Source organism: Agelaius tricolor, unplaced genomic scaffold, assembly GCF_023055355.1.
Source record: "Agelaius tricolor isolate 1412-34295 unplaced genomic scaffold, bAgeTri1.0.p SCAF_6, whole genome shotgun sequence".
NCBI lineage: Eukaryota > Metazoa > Chordata > Aves > Passeriformes > Icteridae > Agelaius > Agelaius tricolor.
In genome coordinates, this window is record NW_027269266.1 from 17,896,732 (window position 1) to 17,916,643 (window position 19,912).

Consider the following 19,912-nt stretch of genomic DNA (forward strand, 5'->3'; position numbering starts at 1 on the left):
TTACAGGAACTGCCTTTTTTTTTTTTTTTGTGAAGGAATTAGCTTTCTCTGCAAGAGGAAGAGCTCTGAGGTTTGAAGAACTTTCACTTGTCCAAAAAATTTCATATTTATTTTTGAAGACATTTCAAAATTATTTTCTAGAATTTTAAGGTGTTGTCCATGACAAAACACAACCTTAATTTAAAGTGAAAAGTGTGGGGTTTATTGCTTGACTTTCTTTCAAGTAACTCAATAGACATGTTCAACAGTCTTGAAATTATAAAGATACTGGAGCCTGGACTGCTTCCAGATGTTCTTCAGGTGGTTATAACCAAAAATATATCTTCTTTTTAGACATTTGGTGTGAAAAATGCATACTTCACCATCTAGTAGAGGGTTTGAAGTAGTTATTTCTTTGACACAGATTATTTAAATGGAATTACTTTTTGTGACCATCATCGTTATTAAGGAATTTACTGAAAAACCTAAATATAGTATTCATGTTAATGATTGCTGGTGGCATATTATTATTGAAAGATGTTGTCTTTGAATTTCTGACACCTTTGTGGCTTTGGAGCAATTTATCCTTCTGTTTGGAGGCATGCTGTAGGACAGGCGCTTGGCAATCGATCCACCATGATTCAGTCCATCTACCTGGTAGATTTTCAGGCATCTGTCAGGGATTGCCTGTTCTCTCTCACACAGAGAAGGGAGTGGAAGTCACTTAATCATGTAACAGTGGCCCTTCATATTGCCTTCTGGATTTCCACTTTGTAAAGAGTGTATAAATAAGAGCATTTTTTCAAGTATACCATCCTTCTGTAAGAGTAGTAGTGATTATTTTTGAAACATTACAGTTTCTAAAACCATAAATTGTGAATCTGGATTGAAAGAGTATTTCTACTCTCTTATAAATTAGAGCTTGAATATGTCAATTGAAGTTCATTTTTTGTGTGCTCAGTCATGTCTTTTATGATTAGTTTGTCTTTTTTTTTTTTCCACTATAAAAATATAATGGTAATTATTTTTCTTGTTTATGTACATCCATATAGGGTCTGTAGAAAGCAAAAACTCAGGAAAGAAGTTTCCCCACATAGACACAAATAACATCTGAATTTTTAGTAAGTTTATTTGGTTTTTCTTTCTGAGGAAAAATATTCTACATAACTGTTCTTTAGCAGCAATTATCATTCATTGCCTTGATGTAATGAGTGGCTGGAAGATTAGCATAAAAAAATAATTGTATTTTATTCTGTTTCACCCCTTTTGTTCAGCAGTTAATCCAAGTTCTCTAACCTTGAATTGTGCAAATCCTTCAGCTGAGCACATATACATGCAGTCATCCCTCTGCATGCTGTTTTTGGCCACCTCTGCTCCAGGAGAAGGGTCAATGTGTAAAAACAATGTGCAGAGATTCTAAATCGCTTGCACTTTCTCAAGGGGAAAAGCAACCTGGTATGCCTAACCCCTTCTCAGCAGCAAACCACACTGCTGCATTTATTTACACTTTTATCTGCAACAAAGAGGTGTTGTGCATGCTTATTTGGATTTTTATAGACATGTAAATGTTAGAAAACCAAAGAAAACACAAGCTGTTTTGTTCATAGGTTTGGGGTTTTTTTCCTTTAAAAAAACAATCCCAAAAGCTTAGGCTGACAAACAAGATAACCTGATTTGGGTGCCAAAAATAGCTGGGGTTTTTGCATGAGAGTTTAGATGTTCTTTTAAAGGAAGGAGAGCTGTATTAGTTTGCATATTTAATTGTTCTTTACCACCAGTATAACAATGTGGTGTCAGCACCTTTGTACCCACATATGGCAAGTATATGTTTGGTTTAGCCTATACTTATCACTAAATGGGCAAAAAATAGGCCAAGGAGGGTTGGCTGATATTTGTGCAATTGCAACTAAAATCTAATAACTTAGACCCAAGGGACTTCATTAAAAACGTGCACAAATACAGACCAGTGAGCTTACAATTATTCTTATGAAACTCTATAAAATGCTTCTAACTGAGAATATGTTTAAAGCCCTGATACAGAGAATTTCTTTAGGACTTTCAGTTAAAAAGAAATTCTGGCCATCTATTAGTCTGTGCCACCTCCTGTCTAAAATGAATTGTAGCCAGAAATTCAATATTGTGGAAAAAAAAAAAACAACAAAACAACACTTGATTACCTGGTTTTAATATCTCAAAACAGACATACTTCATATTTTTTCAGTGATAAAGTGGAAGTTGCCTGTCACAAGTGCAAATTAAAGGGATTCCTCTTATTTTAGTACTTTATCTTTCACACAAGTCTGAACAAAACCACTCCAGACAAGGCTCACTTTTGAATCTGTTATCAGTCTGTATCAGAGTACAGCATCACCTGGCTGGATTTAATGAACTGACCCATTCTCCCAGCTCCTGTTTATTGTGCTTTATTCTTGGATGGAGGTGCCATGCACCTAAGAAAGCCTTGATTGGTACTGTTACAGTGTGTTCAGGAGAAGACAGGATCGGAAGGAGGAAGGTTTCCACATGATGGAAGATAGGAACAATATATAAACACTGGCAAAAATGCTTTTAATGCACAGAAAGGCTCACAATACTTGAAAAAGCCACAACACCTACTAAGCACATATTTTCAGCCCTTTGCAAAACGTGACCAAAAAAGGCACTCTCCCGCTCGCAAGCTGTTCACTTTGCGAGAGCAAATTTGCTGCCGATGGGTTGTATACAAAGTTCATGTTTGATTAAGCACTTCTGCACAAGTTGCTGGTTTCAGTTGATATTTTCTTTGCTTTTTCTTTGCTCTCCTGTCATAACTGAGACTGCATATCTCCTTTTGTATCCCCAGTCCTTACCAACTATGGTGTTCCTATTTATAGTATCATTTTTCTCTTATTAAATACTTGAATCGCAAGAGCACAAAAAGGCTTTATAGCATTCTCACCCACAAATATGCTCAGCCCATGTGAGTTACTGACATGAGAGACAGATTTTAATAGATTGTGTGTGGCCTGTGTCCAAGGACAGCATCCAAACTCTCCACAGCTCCTTAAGGATGGCCTTTCCTCTGCCCTTCATTGAGCCCTGAGCTCAGTTTGGGCTTCTCTGCTTTTGGGTAGTTTGTTGGTGTTTTTTTTTCAACCCAACAATCATTTATTTGTGGCACTGAGGCAAAACTTCATTCAGAATAAATTGTGTAAGAGAAGACAGTGACAACCTCTAGTCAGTGCGCGGATTGCAAAGCCACCAACGTGGCTGACAGTTAACTCATGGTTACCAAGGCTGCTGGCAGAGTTAATACGTCTGAGAGTATTGAAATTCTTTGCCAATTTATACATGTACAGATTTGAAGTGCAAATCGATGATGGCACCACTCCATGTTGCCATCTAGTCAGTTTTAAAAGTGAGCATTTGCCAGATGTCATTTCCCTCCCTCTTTGCCTTGGCTGTGCTAATCTGATCTTCCATGGCACACCGCTTGGCTCTTGGAGCACCAGGGACTCCACTCAAGAACTAAAGGTAAAATGTAGCAGAAAATTAATTACCATTCCGTGGGGTAAATCTGCTGCTTTATCTCCCTGAGCCATCCTACCATGAGGACTGAGTAGTGCAGCTGCCAGGGTGAAAGGGGAAGGAGAGACAACAGGGATACACAGCTCAGAGCAGGGCTGAAAAATTCCTTCCTGGCAGCACACCAACCCTTAAGGCAGCCTGGCTATAAACATCAAACTGCAAAGGCTTAGTTTTGTACTGCAGAATAATGCTGATTTGATTTCAGAAAACTAATCTTTGGTAAGTACTTTGAGTTTATGCAACAAAAGGATGCAAGGGAAGACAAGTCTTCAAGCTTTTGTTTGTTCCTCCTTTTTCTCACATATTGCTAAGCCTCTTTTACTCAAATTTCACCCAATCTTTACCAAAACTGAAGTTCTCATTTTGTAAGAAAATGATTTTTAATAAAGCACCCTTCAAGTTTTATAAGAAAAATTATTCTAAGAAATAAAATGTCAGCAGTCACATTTACTACTGTGATGTAAGTGCTATAATTGCCACAGTCAATTAATCGCCATCAAAACCAACTTATCTATTTCCAGAGAAAATTTTTAAGGGAAACCTTTGTGCCCCTAAAACATGAAATGATGCATAAGGCTCCACCATATTCTGTGACTCTGTGCTGCCCTGAATTTTATTGAGAAAACTATCCTTGAAGTGTCCTTCAAAAACCTAAAAACCAAGTTAGTACAGACATAATAATTTTCTATTGTAACATTGCCATCCTATCTGACTTCTCTAGGAAAAAAATTCCAAAAGCCTAAAGCAACATTCTGATCCCAGTCATGTGCAAAGAAGAAAACAGTGGCAAGTATTAATCAAATGTATTGTTTTGAAAGTAAACATATGCTTTTATATTATTTTGAAACTATGTATTTTAAAATACACCCTCAAATACTTCCTGTAACATGTTTCTCAAATCTGTATGGTTTCCTTATATCATTACATGCTAAGAAAATAAATTTCCCTTCAAATTTGCTCTGGTCTATTTTGTAGGAGGAATAGCTTGAAATTGACATATATAATTTTTTTTCATGATGGAATTATACTTATAAAAATAATAGGAAAGGGTCAACTTCTAAAATTACATATCTATTAAAAGCAAAAGCTAATGTACTGGTGTCCAAGCCTGTGCCACCAGGACTTTAATAATCAAACCACTCCGCACTACTCCAGTGGGGATTGCAGGAGCTCCTGCTGAAAGCCATGGTGAAAACCATGGTGAAACACATCCCTGTTCACTCTTGGGTTAGTTTCTTGGATGCCTATTTCTGAAAAAGGCAGCAAAGAATGAAAGGGAGGAAGCTTTGCTCTTTCAAGGAGGGCATTTCAGGCCATCAGTGACCTCACAAAGCATCCATAAAAAACAAAATCTTTAGTATTACTTAAAACAATCCCTTAACAGGAAATCTGATCAAAACTCCTTTTCCTCCTGGCACCTGTGAAACTCTGTGGTCACTGAAGACACGTGCTAGTGGCAGCCTGCATCAGCTCTGGTGTGCCATCTGAAATCTGCCCAGGTGAATTCAGTAGGCAGAGGCAGCACCATGGCAACAAGTACTAAAGAAACATCCTGTTAGCCAGAGACCTAATTCTGCAAAGATACATGCAGCGTATTCTAGCACAACAGGAAGAAAAATGCATTTCAAAGAGTGATAATGAGCAAAGCCTTAAAAAATTTCCTCCTCAAGAAAAGAAGCAGATCATGGTCTTTGGTAATTAGCCATAAAGGATTGTTCCTGAGAACAAAATATATTCCAGATGAGATTTTACAGCCTTTGTTTGGACAATATTCAAATAAATTTCATGCTGTTGCTTTGTTTCTTTTTTTTTTTCCTGGTATAATCAGTGTGCATCTGTTTATTCACTCAAAGCTCTGGAAGTCCTGCCAGTTTTCACATCCACCTGAAGAGAGAAGCATCAAAAAAGAAAACCATTCCTCTTTAGCTATTACTTAAGCCCTAGTTTTCCAAGATTTGTGAATGAGCTGTACATCAGGGTACCAAAAGGAGTCCTGAAAATCATTCATGAACGTATCTTCATTGGTTTCATAGAACCCTTCATGAGTTACAAAGTGCTCTACACTAGTTTTTGACTGGATGCCAGAATCCCAAACATGATTTCTCCTGCATTGGACATATTTCAGTATGGCTTATAAACACTAACACAATTCTTACTTCATGCAAGTTTTTTTCTAGCACTTTATTAACAGTAATTCAATATTTACTGTAGCTAATGTGCTTTTATCTTCTGGATGCTCATCTACTCTTCAATACATAGCAAAACCCCATGATTTCATTTCTACAGGCTGACAAAAAAACATTTAGAATAGATCAAACAGATGAAAAAAAGAAAACACTGTGTATTAAGGTAAGTCTCTCAACAACAGAATAACATATAGGTGAATGGCTCCTTGCATAAGTAGTAGGGCAAATGTCATAAATATTTCTTACCACTGTGAATCTCTGGGCTCTTCATGTTGGGTCGCTGTGAGGTTGCTTCTTGGAGAAAAATCTCTGTTGCATGCTTTTACAAAAAACAAACTGTTTTATTTAGTTTTGCTCTATATGCCACCCAACATAAAGAAAACAATGACAGTAAACATTGCGATATAGTCAGAACCAAAACTTTAGCTGTTTGTAGCCAAACTATTGTTTAGAATCAACTCATGAACTCCTGTTTCAAATCCAGTATACCAGTTTAAAACAAGACTAATTTTTGATTCTCACTTGTATGTTCAGTGTAGTAGTTCTCTGAACAGCAGCCATTGCTGAAGCAGCAATGTTCTAAAGCAGCAAAGGGGCCAGCTAAATGTGGTCACCCACTCAGCAATTCCAACTTCATTTGCCATGTAGTTCCTTCTGGAAGAAACATCAGTTTGTTTTCACTGTTTGTTCAGCCATTAGCATTAAACTAAAAGGGTTTTTACTAGGAACTTATGCCAGAGTAAGTGTTTCTTTTTTTCTTTTGTGTTTTTTTTCCCCCTAAATAAACAAGGTTAAAGTTATAATAAGGGCTTTTATATGTCTTTTTATCAATTAGCAAGGAAAACAGAGTAGATACCAAAGTATCTACATGAAGATCCATGCAGAAGAAAGAAACTTGTTATATCCTCCTTGCTCTGAGAGCTCATAAACAGATTAGGTGCTGCTCATAAGTGCTCCTTCACACTGCACTTGAGATCTCTATGTAGCTGGGTGTCTGCTCTGCTTTTCTTGGATTGCACATATGCTGTTGTGCAACAAGCCTGTAAACTCTTTTTAATTAGCAGTCATGTTGCTGTTTGCCACTGCAATGAAAGTTCATTTACCATAGTCTACTATAGTGTCTATATATAATCTCCATGGGCATAGCTACATTCTGCATGTTGTAAGAAAATTCATCACTGTTTTGCATTTTCTACCATGCTTCAATTAGAAAGGGAAAAATTAACTCTAAGATAGGTGTCTTTCTTGCACAAATATATGTTCCAGTACATTTAATACTTTCATTATTCTGATTGTCTTGCAGAATTAGTAATTTTGCCAAATGGCTTGCACTGTATAATTTGAATGCTATTTTTTTTAACATTTTAAAACATAATGTTGATTAGAAATAATAGTATAATTAGCCAGTGAAATTATAACTTGCAAGTCAGGAAAAAGAAGTACAGAACAGTTCAGTGTTTCCAAGGTGAGACCGTACTGGCTTTTTAACCAAAACAGGCATTGGATAAATTAAGATATTCTTTAAGAACAAGAATAAAATCTCAGGATATTTCATGCTTCTTGGAATATTCAACCATCTGACTAAAAATTAATATTAATTCCTTGTCCTATCAAAATGTGTGTTCAGAATAGAGACCATTTGTGATCATAGAATCACAGAATTACTGACCAGTTTGAGTTGGAAGGGACATTTAGAGCTCATCTGGTCCACTCCCCTGCAATGAGCAGAGATATCCTCAGTTACATCAGGCTGCTCAGAGCCCTGTCCAATCTGACTTTGAATGTTTTCAGGGATGGTGCATTCTCTGCCTGGGATGGTTACAGGTACTTCCTGACAGATATATATTGTACATACAAGCATCCTTACAGGAGTTTCTTAGGGAAAAATGCTACCTACTCTTTGGTCCCAGGTACAACTTGAAAGAGAAACACCAATCCATCCAGTTGAATGCCTTTAAGATCACTTGGCACCCCAGGATTTTTCAGGTTTGCTCTTTACTACTTCTGAACCTCAATTCAGATCCCATTTTATGAGAGTAATTCTATTTTTAGATCAGCCCTTACATTTTAGAAGTAGCTAAAATTTCAGAGATACTACACGACATCTTTTAGAGAAAATCCAAACTTATAGAATCAAACAAAACAAAGTCAATTCCAAACAGAAAAACATGACAAAAAGTATTGAAAACACAACTGGTAAACCTGATCTGAGGCATCTTAAAGATGATCTTTTTTTGGCTTTTGGATAATTAAACAGATATCAGATTACAAACCAAAATATCCTTAAAACCAGAAACAACATTCTCTCAGTGTAGTTACTGTTTGCTCAGTAGGTCTGTGCATACACCTTTTTTTTAATGATAAGCAACATAAATATTAAAAAGGTAGACTGGCTGTAACTGTAACATACATGTACAAAAACTATAAATGCAAAGTGTTTTAAAAATAGTTCCTTTAACAGAAGAAAAAATCTGTAAAAAAATGTCCAGGAAATAAAATGTTATGTTGCAACCTACCAGTAAAATGGAACATTCAGCTTTCACTAACACTTCCACATCTTCCTTGCTAAACATTTACTTCAGTAGGGAAAGCACTGAAGAATAAACTTAGGTATAATATGAAAATATAGTTTGATTATATTTTCAGAGCTCAGAGAGTCAGAACTAGCATTGCATTGCACTCAAAGTTAATGGTCAGACTGGGAGCCATTTGCAGTAAGCGTATAGCATCAGTTTAGTACAAAACCAATCATTCTCCCACTCCAAACCAAAATGAAGGCTTTCAAGGCTTAGTATCTTATAATTGTTTGTTGTTATCACTTTTATCTCCCAGATAAGTTGAATCAAACTTGTTTGGAATAATTAATTGCAGTTACTTTATAAGTGTATTTAGCATCTGTACAAAAAAGGAGGACTAGATTTGACTGGCCAACTTCATTGGCAAAGGTATGTAGTAAACCCTGCTTGTAACCCATAGCACAGGTTCCTCTGTCTGGAATCCAAGGCCAAGTTTGGGGAAAAAAAAAAGGAAAAGAAAGAAAGACAAAACGAAGAAAGAGACTAATTAAAATTCCTGGTAAAACAAAAATATTAGAAACCTGAAAATTTTGAAAAGTCAAAATACAGACAGAAAGGTATTCAAAAAACAATTGTTTTCTATAGAATATAAAATATTTTTCAAGCAGTTTTGATCTTTACTTAGCCACTCAGACTAACAAAAGGAAAATAATGTTTTTAACATAAACATGCTGTGGACTCTGCCATAAATTGTCTCATTTCACTGGTATCAGAGCAGTACTGTAAGGTCTCAGGTGTGAAGCCCTCAGGCTGTACAGTACAGGAAAAATCTACCTGCTGCTGAAGTAAAATCAGCACCCTTCACTGTTTGTTAGATGACAAAGGCCACGTGATCCTTGAATATTATCTTTGTCAGTAGGAAATTACAGTTCTCTGCAGGATCTTAGATTAACAAGAACCTGCCTCGTCAAGAGACATTTTTATAATCTCTATTTCAACTTCCCTGGCTCTCTGGAAAAATACCTCAAGATGTTAATACTGTGAACAAAGACATCTGCAGATAGATTACATCTTTGCATTTCTAGCACAAAACATATGTATTGTTAAATATTTGTCAGTTGGTGGCTTTGCTGAAAGCAAATCACTGCAGATTGGAAATCCAAATTATTTCATCACCTTCTCCCCTGCTTCAAATTGTTTTTGAAAAACTACTGCTCGTCCACAGAGATTTCTGAAGCCAAGGATAGATGAAAGCTTGGTGTGGAACAACAGTGGCTCTGTGACTCCATGGTCTAGCAAAGAGTGTAAAGCTGCATCCCAACACATCCCTGGCAGTCAGAAGTCTGTACTGAGGAAGGCTGGAGGCAGCTGGCAGGGAAAACAGGAGAGTGCTGGGATCCAGCCAGGGCTGCACATTCCACCTGAACAAGCTGGTAGTGCTCAGGTGGCTGGCACTCACTGCACTCTGTGCTGCTGGAAGCGTGCTGCCTCTGTGCTGGCCAGCTGTTGTACAACTGCCTTTGATTTATGGCTCCAGCCTCTGTGATCCTTGGCTACAGTGGGATGAGTGCTGAACCTCACAGGCCAGCTAAATGTGGGACTGTCAGAGTCTCTAACCCTTCTGCTGGTCATTTTCCTTATTGTCTTAGAGGGAAGGTAATTTAACTGAAGATTTCTCCATGTGGATATGACTTCACAGATGGGAACTGTGAGACCAAAATGCCCTAAGACAAACACAGCAGAATGTCATGAATGGGAAATGGTGTTTGGCTGTTCTCTGGAGACTGTGACTGAGTCCCACACAGAACTTCTGTTAACAATAATTCCCATGCATTTGGAGCACAGACAGGTTAGACTCCTGTGCTGGCACTTCTCAGATTGCACCATAATCAAGAGAAACCAGTCTGCAAGTGTGTGCAGTAAAGCCAGTTCACACAAAGAGCCATAAAACTGCAGCATTTTAAGCCCTACAGGAAATAGTATACAGTGTCAGAAAGGCAAAAAAAAATATACCACAAAACAAGGACATCAGGACAGATTGCACTAATAATAAAGTGTCTTGAACATCTAGGAATTAGTCTTAGTTTGGAAGGACTGTAAAGTGTTGGCTTATATAACCTATTCCATTTCACTCTAGTAAGTATGCATATGCCAAGAGACCTTTGTTTCTATGGCTCCTCAGTTGCTTTTAATGAAGTTTAAGAGAAAAACCTAGGTAGAGCTGTACATCCCACTTAGGAAAAAGTCAAAATGTCAAAAAGCTACATTATGCTGAGAGATACCACAGAAAAAGTTTTAGCTTTAAGCAGGGCAGAATCAAAAGATAAGTTCATTGATAGAGATGAAATATGATTCTGCATTTCAGAGTTTGGAATTTATCTGATGACTGCTTATACATTCCTACCAGGCTGGCATATTAAGTGCCAATCAACCAAATATCTGTGGTGTTGAAATACTGTTTTATTCAATAGCTATTGAAGCCACCTATAGAATGGAAATAATTGGCTGCCTAATAAATCTTATCACTTTTTTGGGGCTAAAAATGCAAAATCTGCTCTCTGGTGTCTCCTTCCCTTTTCATCAAAGCAACAGTACCTCTATTGCTCAAGGTTGTTCCATATTAGTCCAGGTAATTCCATTCCAAATACTTTGGTATTTATTCTGATTGTAATGTGAGTTATCAGTGCATTTCTACCTGGTGACTTTATTATTAGAATTTTACAGCAGCTCTTGTATCAGGGTTATTTTAAGAATATATTGGTTATAGCACTCATTGAAGCTTCTCAGATTAACAATACTGATGTGAACACACACCTAAGAGTGTGTTCTCATGCACAAGAATGCTGCTAGTAAAAGCAATAAATATGATAACACTTCCAAAAGTAGTGTTTCACCAGTGCTACTTCTGAGCAACAAAACTCCCCCGAGAGACTTGTAAACATCATACCCACATTAGTAGTTGTGTCATGTACAAACGCATCACAATGTGCCAGGTCTTTGGAAAAGTCAGTATTTTATTTCAGCTTCATAATTATAAATCCAGTCCAGCAAAGGATATCTTAGCAAGCAGGCTAGTTTAAAAGTAATAATAATTTTTTAAAAATCCCTTTCTGTGACATCAGCTATTCTAAAATGACTAAGCTGAGTAACAGCCAATTGGGATAACTTAGTTGTTATTTTGATTGATAAACTCCTACAGCAAAGCTCTGAATTGAGGCAGAGACCAGGCAAGCTATAGTTATTTTAATAATAATTTAAAACAATTATTCTCAACAAAACTCATATGTATTTTATAAGGATGAACTATTTCAGAATTATTATCATAAATTTTTCAGAGACAAGGACAATATTAACACTATCAATATGCACTCTTACTTATAAACAGTCATCTCATTTACTCATTTACTGATTTATAAGGAGTATTTCAAGCTATTATAGAAGCATGCTTTAAATCACAATTGTCTTTAAATTGATGAGTCATTTGAGTTTCAGCTAAGGCAGCTCAGTTTGTACAGCTGCCAGCTGGGGTTTATGAGGTGGGATACACACACAAGCCACCCTTTCCCCATAAGAAAGGGGGAAATTTTTCAGGAATAATTTCTAAGTGATCTCATCACATTTCACATTAGCACAGGTGCAAGAAGAGTAGCTCAAATTAGGTCAGGTTCTCTGAGAATTGCCAGATAAGTCACTCTAGAGAGGAGATCAGATTTTTCTGGTTTGATTGTTGCAGTGCTCTGGGCTCCTATCAAGTATGAACACTGCTGTTGGTTACAGCAGCACTGAAGTTGGTTTATTGCAGTTCACTAAATTTGCTAAGATTATTGTTCTTCAGAGGATTTACAGCACTGACAGCTATTGCATAGCCCTTTTTGCACAGCAGCCTGAAAACCAGGTTGGAATATTGAGTGTACATCTCTTCCCAGTATGGATAGAACTCCCCTGAGCTGCTGTAGCTGGTGGAAATTTGAAATCTGTGGAAGTGAAGTAGCAGTGCCCTGAGCTGGGCACTCCAGGCAAAGCCACTGCCCTTGTCCTGAGACTCTTGCTCTTCAAGATGTTGCACCAGCCACTGTTTTAAATATTCAAACCTTTAAAATGAGATCTGTTCAGGTATCCAGTATTATTTCCTTACAAAATATAAGAGACCTGAAACACCCCAAGCTTCTGAACCTCTACAAGATCTTGGGTAGAAAACAAGTTCAAGGTTAGTAACCCTGGTAACCTGTTTTCCACAGCAGCTTCCAAATTTTCTCTTCTCTTATGTTAAAATCTGATTTTGCTAGGAATTCCCAAATGAGAGGTAAAAATGCATTTAAAAGACAGAAATGCTATAAAAGGAGAAGAGGCAGATATTACTTCAACAGTTTTGGATGGTTTCAAGCCTTTTGGTCCTGGCACAGTGCAAAACACCACAACCAAATGTAATATTTACTGCAAAGCCTGTTTTTTATATCCAAAAATTTTAAGGATGACAGCCAAATGTCTTGTCAATCCACCATGAGAGCATAAAAGGGAACAGCCCTTCTTTGTTGTAATATCCAGTGCATAATAATGGAGTAAGTTTTCCTGCCAGAAAAATACCTGTTAATTTTAATTTCTGCTATCTTGGATCTGGCCCACACCATAAATAAGATATTAGTATGAAGTATACAGTATTAATAAGAATGCATTTACTATCACTTTCATTACCTCTAGATTTTCTTCAGACCATAAATGTATTCTCAGGGCAAACATGCAATATACAGGTAGTAGCACCACTAAAAGTGTTGGTATTTTCAAATGATTTATGATATGAAATGTTATTTTCTGTGACTTTAGGAACAATATATATCTGAAAAAAATGATAACATTTAGAAAATAGATACTAGTTTCCCTAGAGCAGCCATAACATCAACTTCTGTTTTATTGTTTACAACTAAAAGATATCAAGAAACAAAATCTAAAAAATTCCATGGTTTGCAAACCAATGAGCTTATTTTATTTTAAACCCACTAACTTGTGTCATGAGAAAGATAGGAATTGCACTTCTTAAGGAAATGCATTTTAAGGGCTTCACATTAAACATCTACATGGGATTAAATGCTATTGAAACATAACATTTCTTGGGTGAATAGAAGTAATTCACAATTCCATAGCTGTTTACAGCACAAAAGATTGCCTTTCATTGTACCACAGCAAAGTATGAGTCTTAAGGCAAATAAAAGCTTTCCCTGGAGGAACCAAATTTTGAACATTTTGGAAAAAAGTCAATAGGAACAAATGCTGCTGCAATAAACCTGCTGAATTCCCTCTGTTCTATCTTGTAGCACCTTTGTGAATGCCAGCTAGTTGTAATTGCCTGAAAAAAACCTTTGAGAAAGAAAGTGTGTGATCAAAGTAGCAAAAGTAAGTGAAACAGCACAGAAGAAAGTATTTGTGAACTTCCAAAGATTTAATTTTCATTTTCTACAGAGGAAGTATTGTGTAAGTTTCTACATTTGCAACTATAAATACTGATAATTTTTTGATAGCATGAAATAAACAATTGAGATTCAGGGTGAAATGCTTCCTACAGTGATTCTTTAAGGGGCTATGAAAACTGTTTTAATTAAAGTATTTGTGATTTACTTTTTAATTTTTTATTTAAATAAATGCACTGAGATCACTTCTGAAATATGTTCAGTTTTTTATTGTAGTTCACCCACATTTACCTTTAATTTCTTCCTCTGAAGAAACTAATCTCTGAAGTGTAAGGAGCTATTGCTTCAACTGAGGACACATTCACTCAGACAAAGAGACATCTTACAAACTTGGCATTTTAAAGCCTGTGTTCCAGACTTATGAACAGCTTTGTAAAGACAAGAAGTTCTATCCAAACAGAAAACTTTATCTGATGGGCACATTTTGGCATTAACAAAAGCATGGAAAGTACAGTCAGATCTGTGCAGTGCAGGAAGCTGAAGGAATTTATTGATAGCAAGTAAACATTAACATATGAATATAAAACATTCTTTGAATTTCAGATTTTCAAACGAGCTTATTAATGAGACAATGTTTGGGTACTTCACATGTTGATATAGCTTTGGCAGAAATAAAGATGATGGTAAGTAGAGTTTGAACTTTTTATTTTTATTTTTCAAAAATGCTTAATTGTTTAAACTTTTAACATTTAAATCTGTAGCTCTAGTGGGTTTTTTGCAGCATAAGTTGTACTAATTTGCAGGGATGTGGACTGGCTGGGAGTGTTAAAATAAAATGAAATAACTGTGCAACATTTGTCTCATCTCATTCTTTTCCCATCTCTAGCAGTAGCAGTAGTTTGACAGAGAATATTGTGCACTCTTGGCACTCTATAAGGCTGGATGGAAAGGACAAAGTCAGGGTTAAGTTGTTATATATGAATAATTTTTAGAGTTACATAAACTTGTTAAATAACTCCATTTGGTTCATAACTTCCCCAAATTCAGCTTTGTTACAGTATGAGCAAGTTAGAATGCTATCTCTCAAGGATTCAAGACTTAGAAATTAAGAATTTTCTAGGGGCCAGCCAAGATATACTTCAAAATTGCCTAATTTGTGAACTATCCTCTGACCAAAAGTAAGATCACTGCCTTTCCAGAGATGGTTGAGGGAAAAACACAGATCCCTATTCTTGGGCAAGATATGTAATGTGTGAAGAACGTTGCTGGGGATATTGCCTTGTTGCTTTTATCAGGAGCTTGAGATCCCTGTTTCCTACTCCCCAAAGGACTGTGCTTACATCACACTTACTGGCAGCTCTGAGGCATGACACTCATCAGAACTCCTCAGGAATTAATTTAAGGTGGTAGGTTGGAGAAAAAGAAAAGAAGGAATGTGATCTGCAGGTGGTAAAGAACTGGGGGTTGTGCTGCCCTTGAGAGGGATTTTGATGGGCTGGAGAAATTGGCAAACAGGAATCTCACCAAGTTCAAAAAGTCAAAGTGCCAAGTCCTGTCCCTGGGGAGGAATAACCCCATGCACCAGTACAGGCTGGGATCAAGCTGGAAATCAGCTTTGCAAAGGAGACTTTTGCCCTTTTGTGCTGTAAGGACACATTGCTGGCTCATGTGCAGCTTGTCCATCAGCATAGCCAGCATTGCCTCTCTGCTCAGCCCTGATGAGACATCTCTGGAGTGCTGGGCCCCGTGCTGAACTTCCCAGAAACACATGGAAATACAAGGCCAGCAAAGTTTTACAAAGATGCTTAAGGGCTTGTAGCATGTGCTGCATGAGGAGAAGCTGAGAGGGCTGGGACTGCTCACTCTCAGGAAGAGAAGGCCTGGGGGCATCTTATCCATGAGCATGGGTACTTGAAGTTAAGCTGTTGTTGTGCAGAAGATGGAGGCAGACTCTTCTCAGTGGTGTTTAGTGACAGGACAAGAGGTGAAGTGCACACATTGAAACAGGGTGTTTGCCCACCTCAGCTCTTCTTTGGCTGTTACCCTTCAGCCTGGTTACCAATTTATCACTTGGGGATTCTAGTCTTTGCTCCAAGGAACAGTAGGCCCTGGAGAAAATGCACAAGCAGTCTCTGGAAATGGGACTAACTAGTTTTGGATTAGTTTTTGAGCATTCTGATCTGCGATTATATTTTATAAAACTTGGCAAAATAGCCTCCTTCAACCAATCTCTAACAGAGGAGTGATCAGATGCAGATCTTTGACAGAAAATGTGTGCACTATCTGGAGAGGATTACATCCAATTCTTTATATCCAGACTGGATTATCCCTGCAATCTCAAAGGCCTCTAAACTCTAGAGAAAAAGGTAGGATTATTATATTTTGCTACCTTTTGCATTAGACATACCTAGAAACAAGTGGTTTCTGTGCAGATATTTGGGGCTTTTCACTGACAGTTCTTTTCTGTCCTACTGCCCTTGTGCTCCCTTCCAAAGCCCTGTGCAAAGATAAGACCACAGAGCTAAGGAAGCTTCTTTTGCTGTATCTAACTACAAATTGACAAACTTACCAAGCCCTAGGGGTTACTTGAAGCACCCCAAGATGCTGCTTAAAACTGGCTGGAAATCTCCATGTTTTGGGCTTTCTGTTGAACTCTAGTAGAAATTCTTACAATTTCCTGGCCATTCTGCAGAATTCAGCTGATGAGATAATGTGAGAGACAAGACACAGAAAAAACCTCATTTGTGAAGGAACTCTCTTCTTCATTTGATTTTCTCTGACAGAGCTTGATTGATTATTCTCTCATTTAAGTAGGCAATATGAATAAAATGAAAATAGTAGGTGTAGCCAACAGGCAGAGTTAAAGACAAGTAGACTAGTGCCAAAACTGTTACATTACTATTGATGATTATTACCTGGCACCACAGACATATCAAACACTGCTTCTTCCCTGTAACTGCATGGGAAATTGTTTTGTCTTATTTGTCTTACATTCATAGACCTCAAAATCCCAAGGACCCATTCACACTGTAAGGTGCAGTACCAAGTAATTTTGAAGTTCGCTTTCAACCCCTTTTTTCTTTTTATTTTTTTTTCCTTGGAGCAGATTAATTATGGTAGAAGTATTTGTAGCAGCCTATCTGTCACCAGAAAATAATAACACAAGGCAGCTAGAACTGGTCTGGTTAAACTTAACAAATTGAATTTGCTTTTATTTTGTTAAAAAATCAGTTTCACAATGGATTAGCTAATGAAGTGTCCTTGTGGTGACTGAAGGATGTAAACCAGATATAGGGTTTTTGAGCTGGTCTGTAGTAGAGATGTTTATATCTCACATTTTAAATAGACATAGGGGATAAATGAACATGCAATGTGTTTTTCATCAAACATACTGCCTAGGAACTTTCAGTACTTGAGAAACAGTGCTGGTTGCCAGCTGTATTTCAGATGATCTCCTTATCATGTAGATCTCAGTAACAGAGGCACTGTGCAGACTTAGGAGTTTTGTTATAAAGATCCAAAAGCCCGTGTTGTCTTTTGTTTAAAAGAGAATGAAATTACTGCATTTAGTAAAATTTTGCCAATATAAATCAAAAAAACTGAGAATTCAGAAGTTGTTTATTCTTTTCATGCTGCAAAGTCTCACTGATTTTAAGAGCATTAGAGAGCAAAGTCTTGAGTCTGACATCTGATGCTGTTTTGTAACCATGAATATACTGAATAGAAATGTCCCTTCTGCCAAAACTTTGTGTGTCCTACCATGTGAACCACCAATTTCCCTGAGGAACAAGCCTGGCAATTCTTTGTAAAAGGTGGCTATTTCTGAAATAAGTAGCAAAGGACAAAAGTGCAGAAGACAGGAAAGGGCCTGTTTGCTATTCAAATAGCCATTCTGAACACACAAAAATATAATGCATGAGAAAGCCAGGGACCTGAAGGTTTGTTCTTAATGTCTGAGATACCCTTTGTGTTCTGAAGGGAAAAGTATGGAATATTTCTTGAAATCAATACAAGATACTCAAAAGCAACTCTCGTTATTGCTGGAGTTTACACTCATACCAGAATTATAAACGGCAAGTGTATTGCAAGTACATATCTCCTTCAAGTCACCAGAATTTTTCAGTTTTTTATTGCCTAAATCCAACATTTATCCATTATTAGAAACTGTTTTTCTGTGTCTTCATCTATAATACTAGTAGGCTGTAGAAATGAAAGTGGTTAGCAACTGTTTTCCTTAGAATTTTCAAAACATTAGGCACATGCCCAGGGTCAGTTAATATGTCTCAGCTGGGAAGCAATAGCTTTAAAAGAGTGATTGCAGATGTGCAGAAGACCTGATCAGTCGCAGTCTAATGTAAACTGGTGAATACCAACATTGGTATTTACACCTTGACATTTAAATTTTTAATTGGGGTTTTAGTTGTTTCTTTTTTTCTCTTTTAAAGCTGAAGTACACTTTCTAATAACAAAATATAACAAACAAGTTAAAAAACCTCAAACAACAAGCCAACCAACCAAAAAAAAAAAAGTAGGAACCTCTTTCTCTATTTATGCTTCCTCAGAATTCAAACTATCCTTTCTGAAGTCTCTCTTGCCCCTGATCCAACACACACTATAGGAAGGAAATGTCTCTGAAAAAAATCAGATTTTCTCCACCAAAACTGAAACTTAACATATAGCAGGAATTATATTAGTGGCAGAAAATAAGTGAAAGAAAGGGAAGGAAACAGAAAAAGCCACTTCACTCAAGTGAAATACATTTTAATTACTTCTAGAAAACACAGTTCCATGAGCAGGAATCACAGTCAAGAATGAGGGTTAATTGTGTGCACTCCAACTTAAGAATTTTGATGGTGTATTAAAATATTACATGCTAGAAAGGAATTTACAAATAGTCATGTGCTTTCTTAGTCTACTCTAATAGTGCCAGAAACATCATATATTCAGCTACTCTGTTGTCTAGACAAATGGCATATTCTTGCTAATTGCAAGTACAAAAAGCCTATTTGAAAACTAGGTTTTATGGTAGAAGGGAATGATAGAAAATGGACTATGCTCTTGTAAGCTTTTTTCCCTCTCATTACTTGAGATGGAATTTACATCCTGTGCACAAAATTACACTGATTTGATCAACTATGAATATGTGTTTTCCAACCTACATGCCTATCAACATATAGATCATATTTTCAATGCTTGTCTCAAGTTTAAGAGTTATTGAAAGTCATCTATTTTGTAATATGTGAACTATTTCCAGTGCTAAAACTTGCCTTCTTAGCCACAATATTTTCCAGCAACATTTGAAACAATCGTATGGGATTTGTGTTTGTCGATGAGAAGGTACTGCAATGAGGAGAGAGTAATTTTTTATGTATTTGTTGTTTGTTTTGCCATTTACACCTGTACACCCTCCACATCTATAAGAACTTTCTTCTGGAGAGTTCCTTGATCTGGCTTTCCTGTTCTGTATCAGTTTTGCCCTGTTTGTCTCCAAGTGAAAAGGGAGATGCTTTGCACCTGTGCAGTATGAGGAATCACTGTGCAATTTACAATGCATTGCCACTTGTGTTCAGTTTTTTCCGTATTACAGAAGAGACCTTATTGTCCATTTTATCTTTTTCTCTGGAACCTTGTGCAAAAATATTAGCAGTGATGTTCTGGAGTGTAACAGAATGATTTTAGCATGTGTGGGACTTCTCATATGGATAATACCTGGGAAAAGAATTGCATGCATGGCTATAGCCCAGTGTGGATGTTTTCTGAATGCTGCTGTGTTGTCCTGGGCATACTGAACCATCAGATGTATATTGCCCATTTACACCTTTCTAAACTTGCTGATATTTAGAGCTACCTGCTCCTGAGTCACTGCACCAGGCATATAGCTGGCATTAGGTTGTATATTTAAATTCAATACCCGTCTCCTTCTGGATTGGGATGACAGTCAAAAAGTAGGTGTACTCTTGCCCCAGAGCTCATACTGTGCCTTTGCACAGGAATATGTAGATGGCCTTTGAAGTCCTGAAACTAGGGCACTCTACCAGTCGTTGGTGATAAAATCATCCAAGAGCACCAAGATAACACCAACACACTTCAGTGTGGAATCAAAAGATGACTTTCTTGTGTTTGTGCTCAGTACTCACAGCAGTGTCTCTCCAAAACTGAGATGCATTACTGGTACCACTGTGTACCAGCACTTCCTTCTGTGTGATTCTCAATTAATTCTCCAAAATTCTGTTTCCTTTTCTGAAGAAATAAACTGGCAACA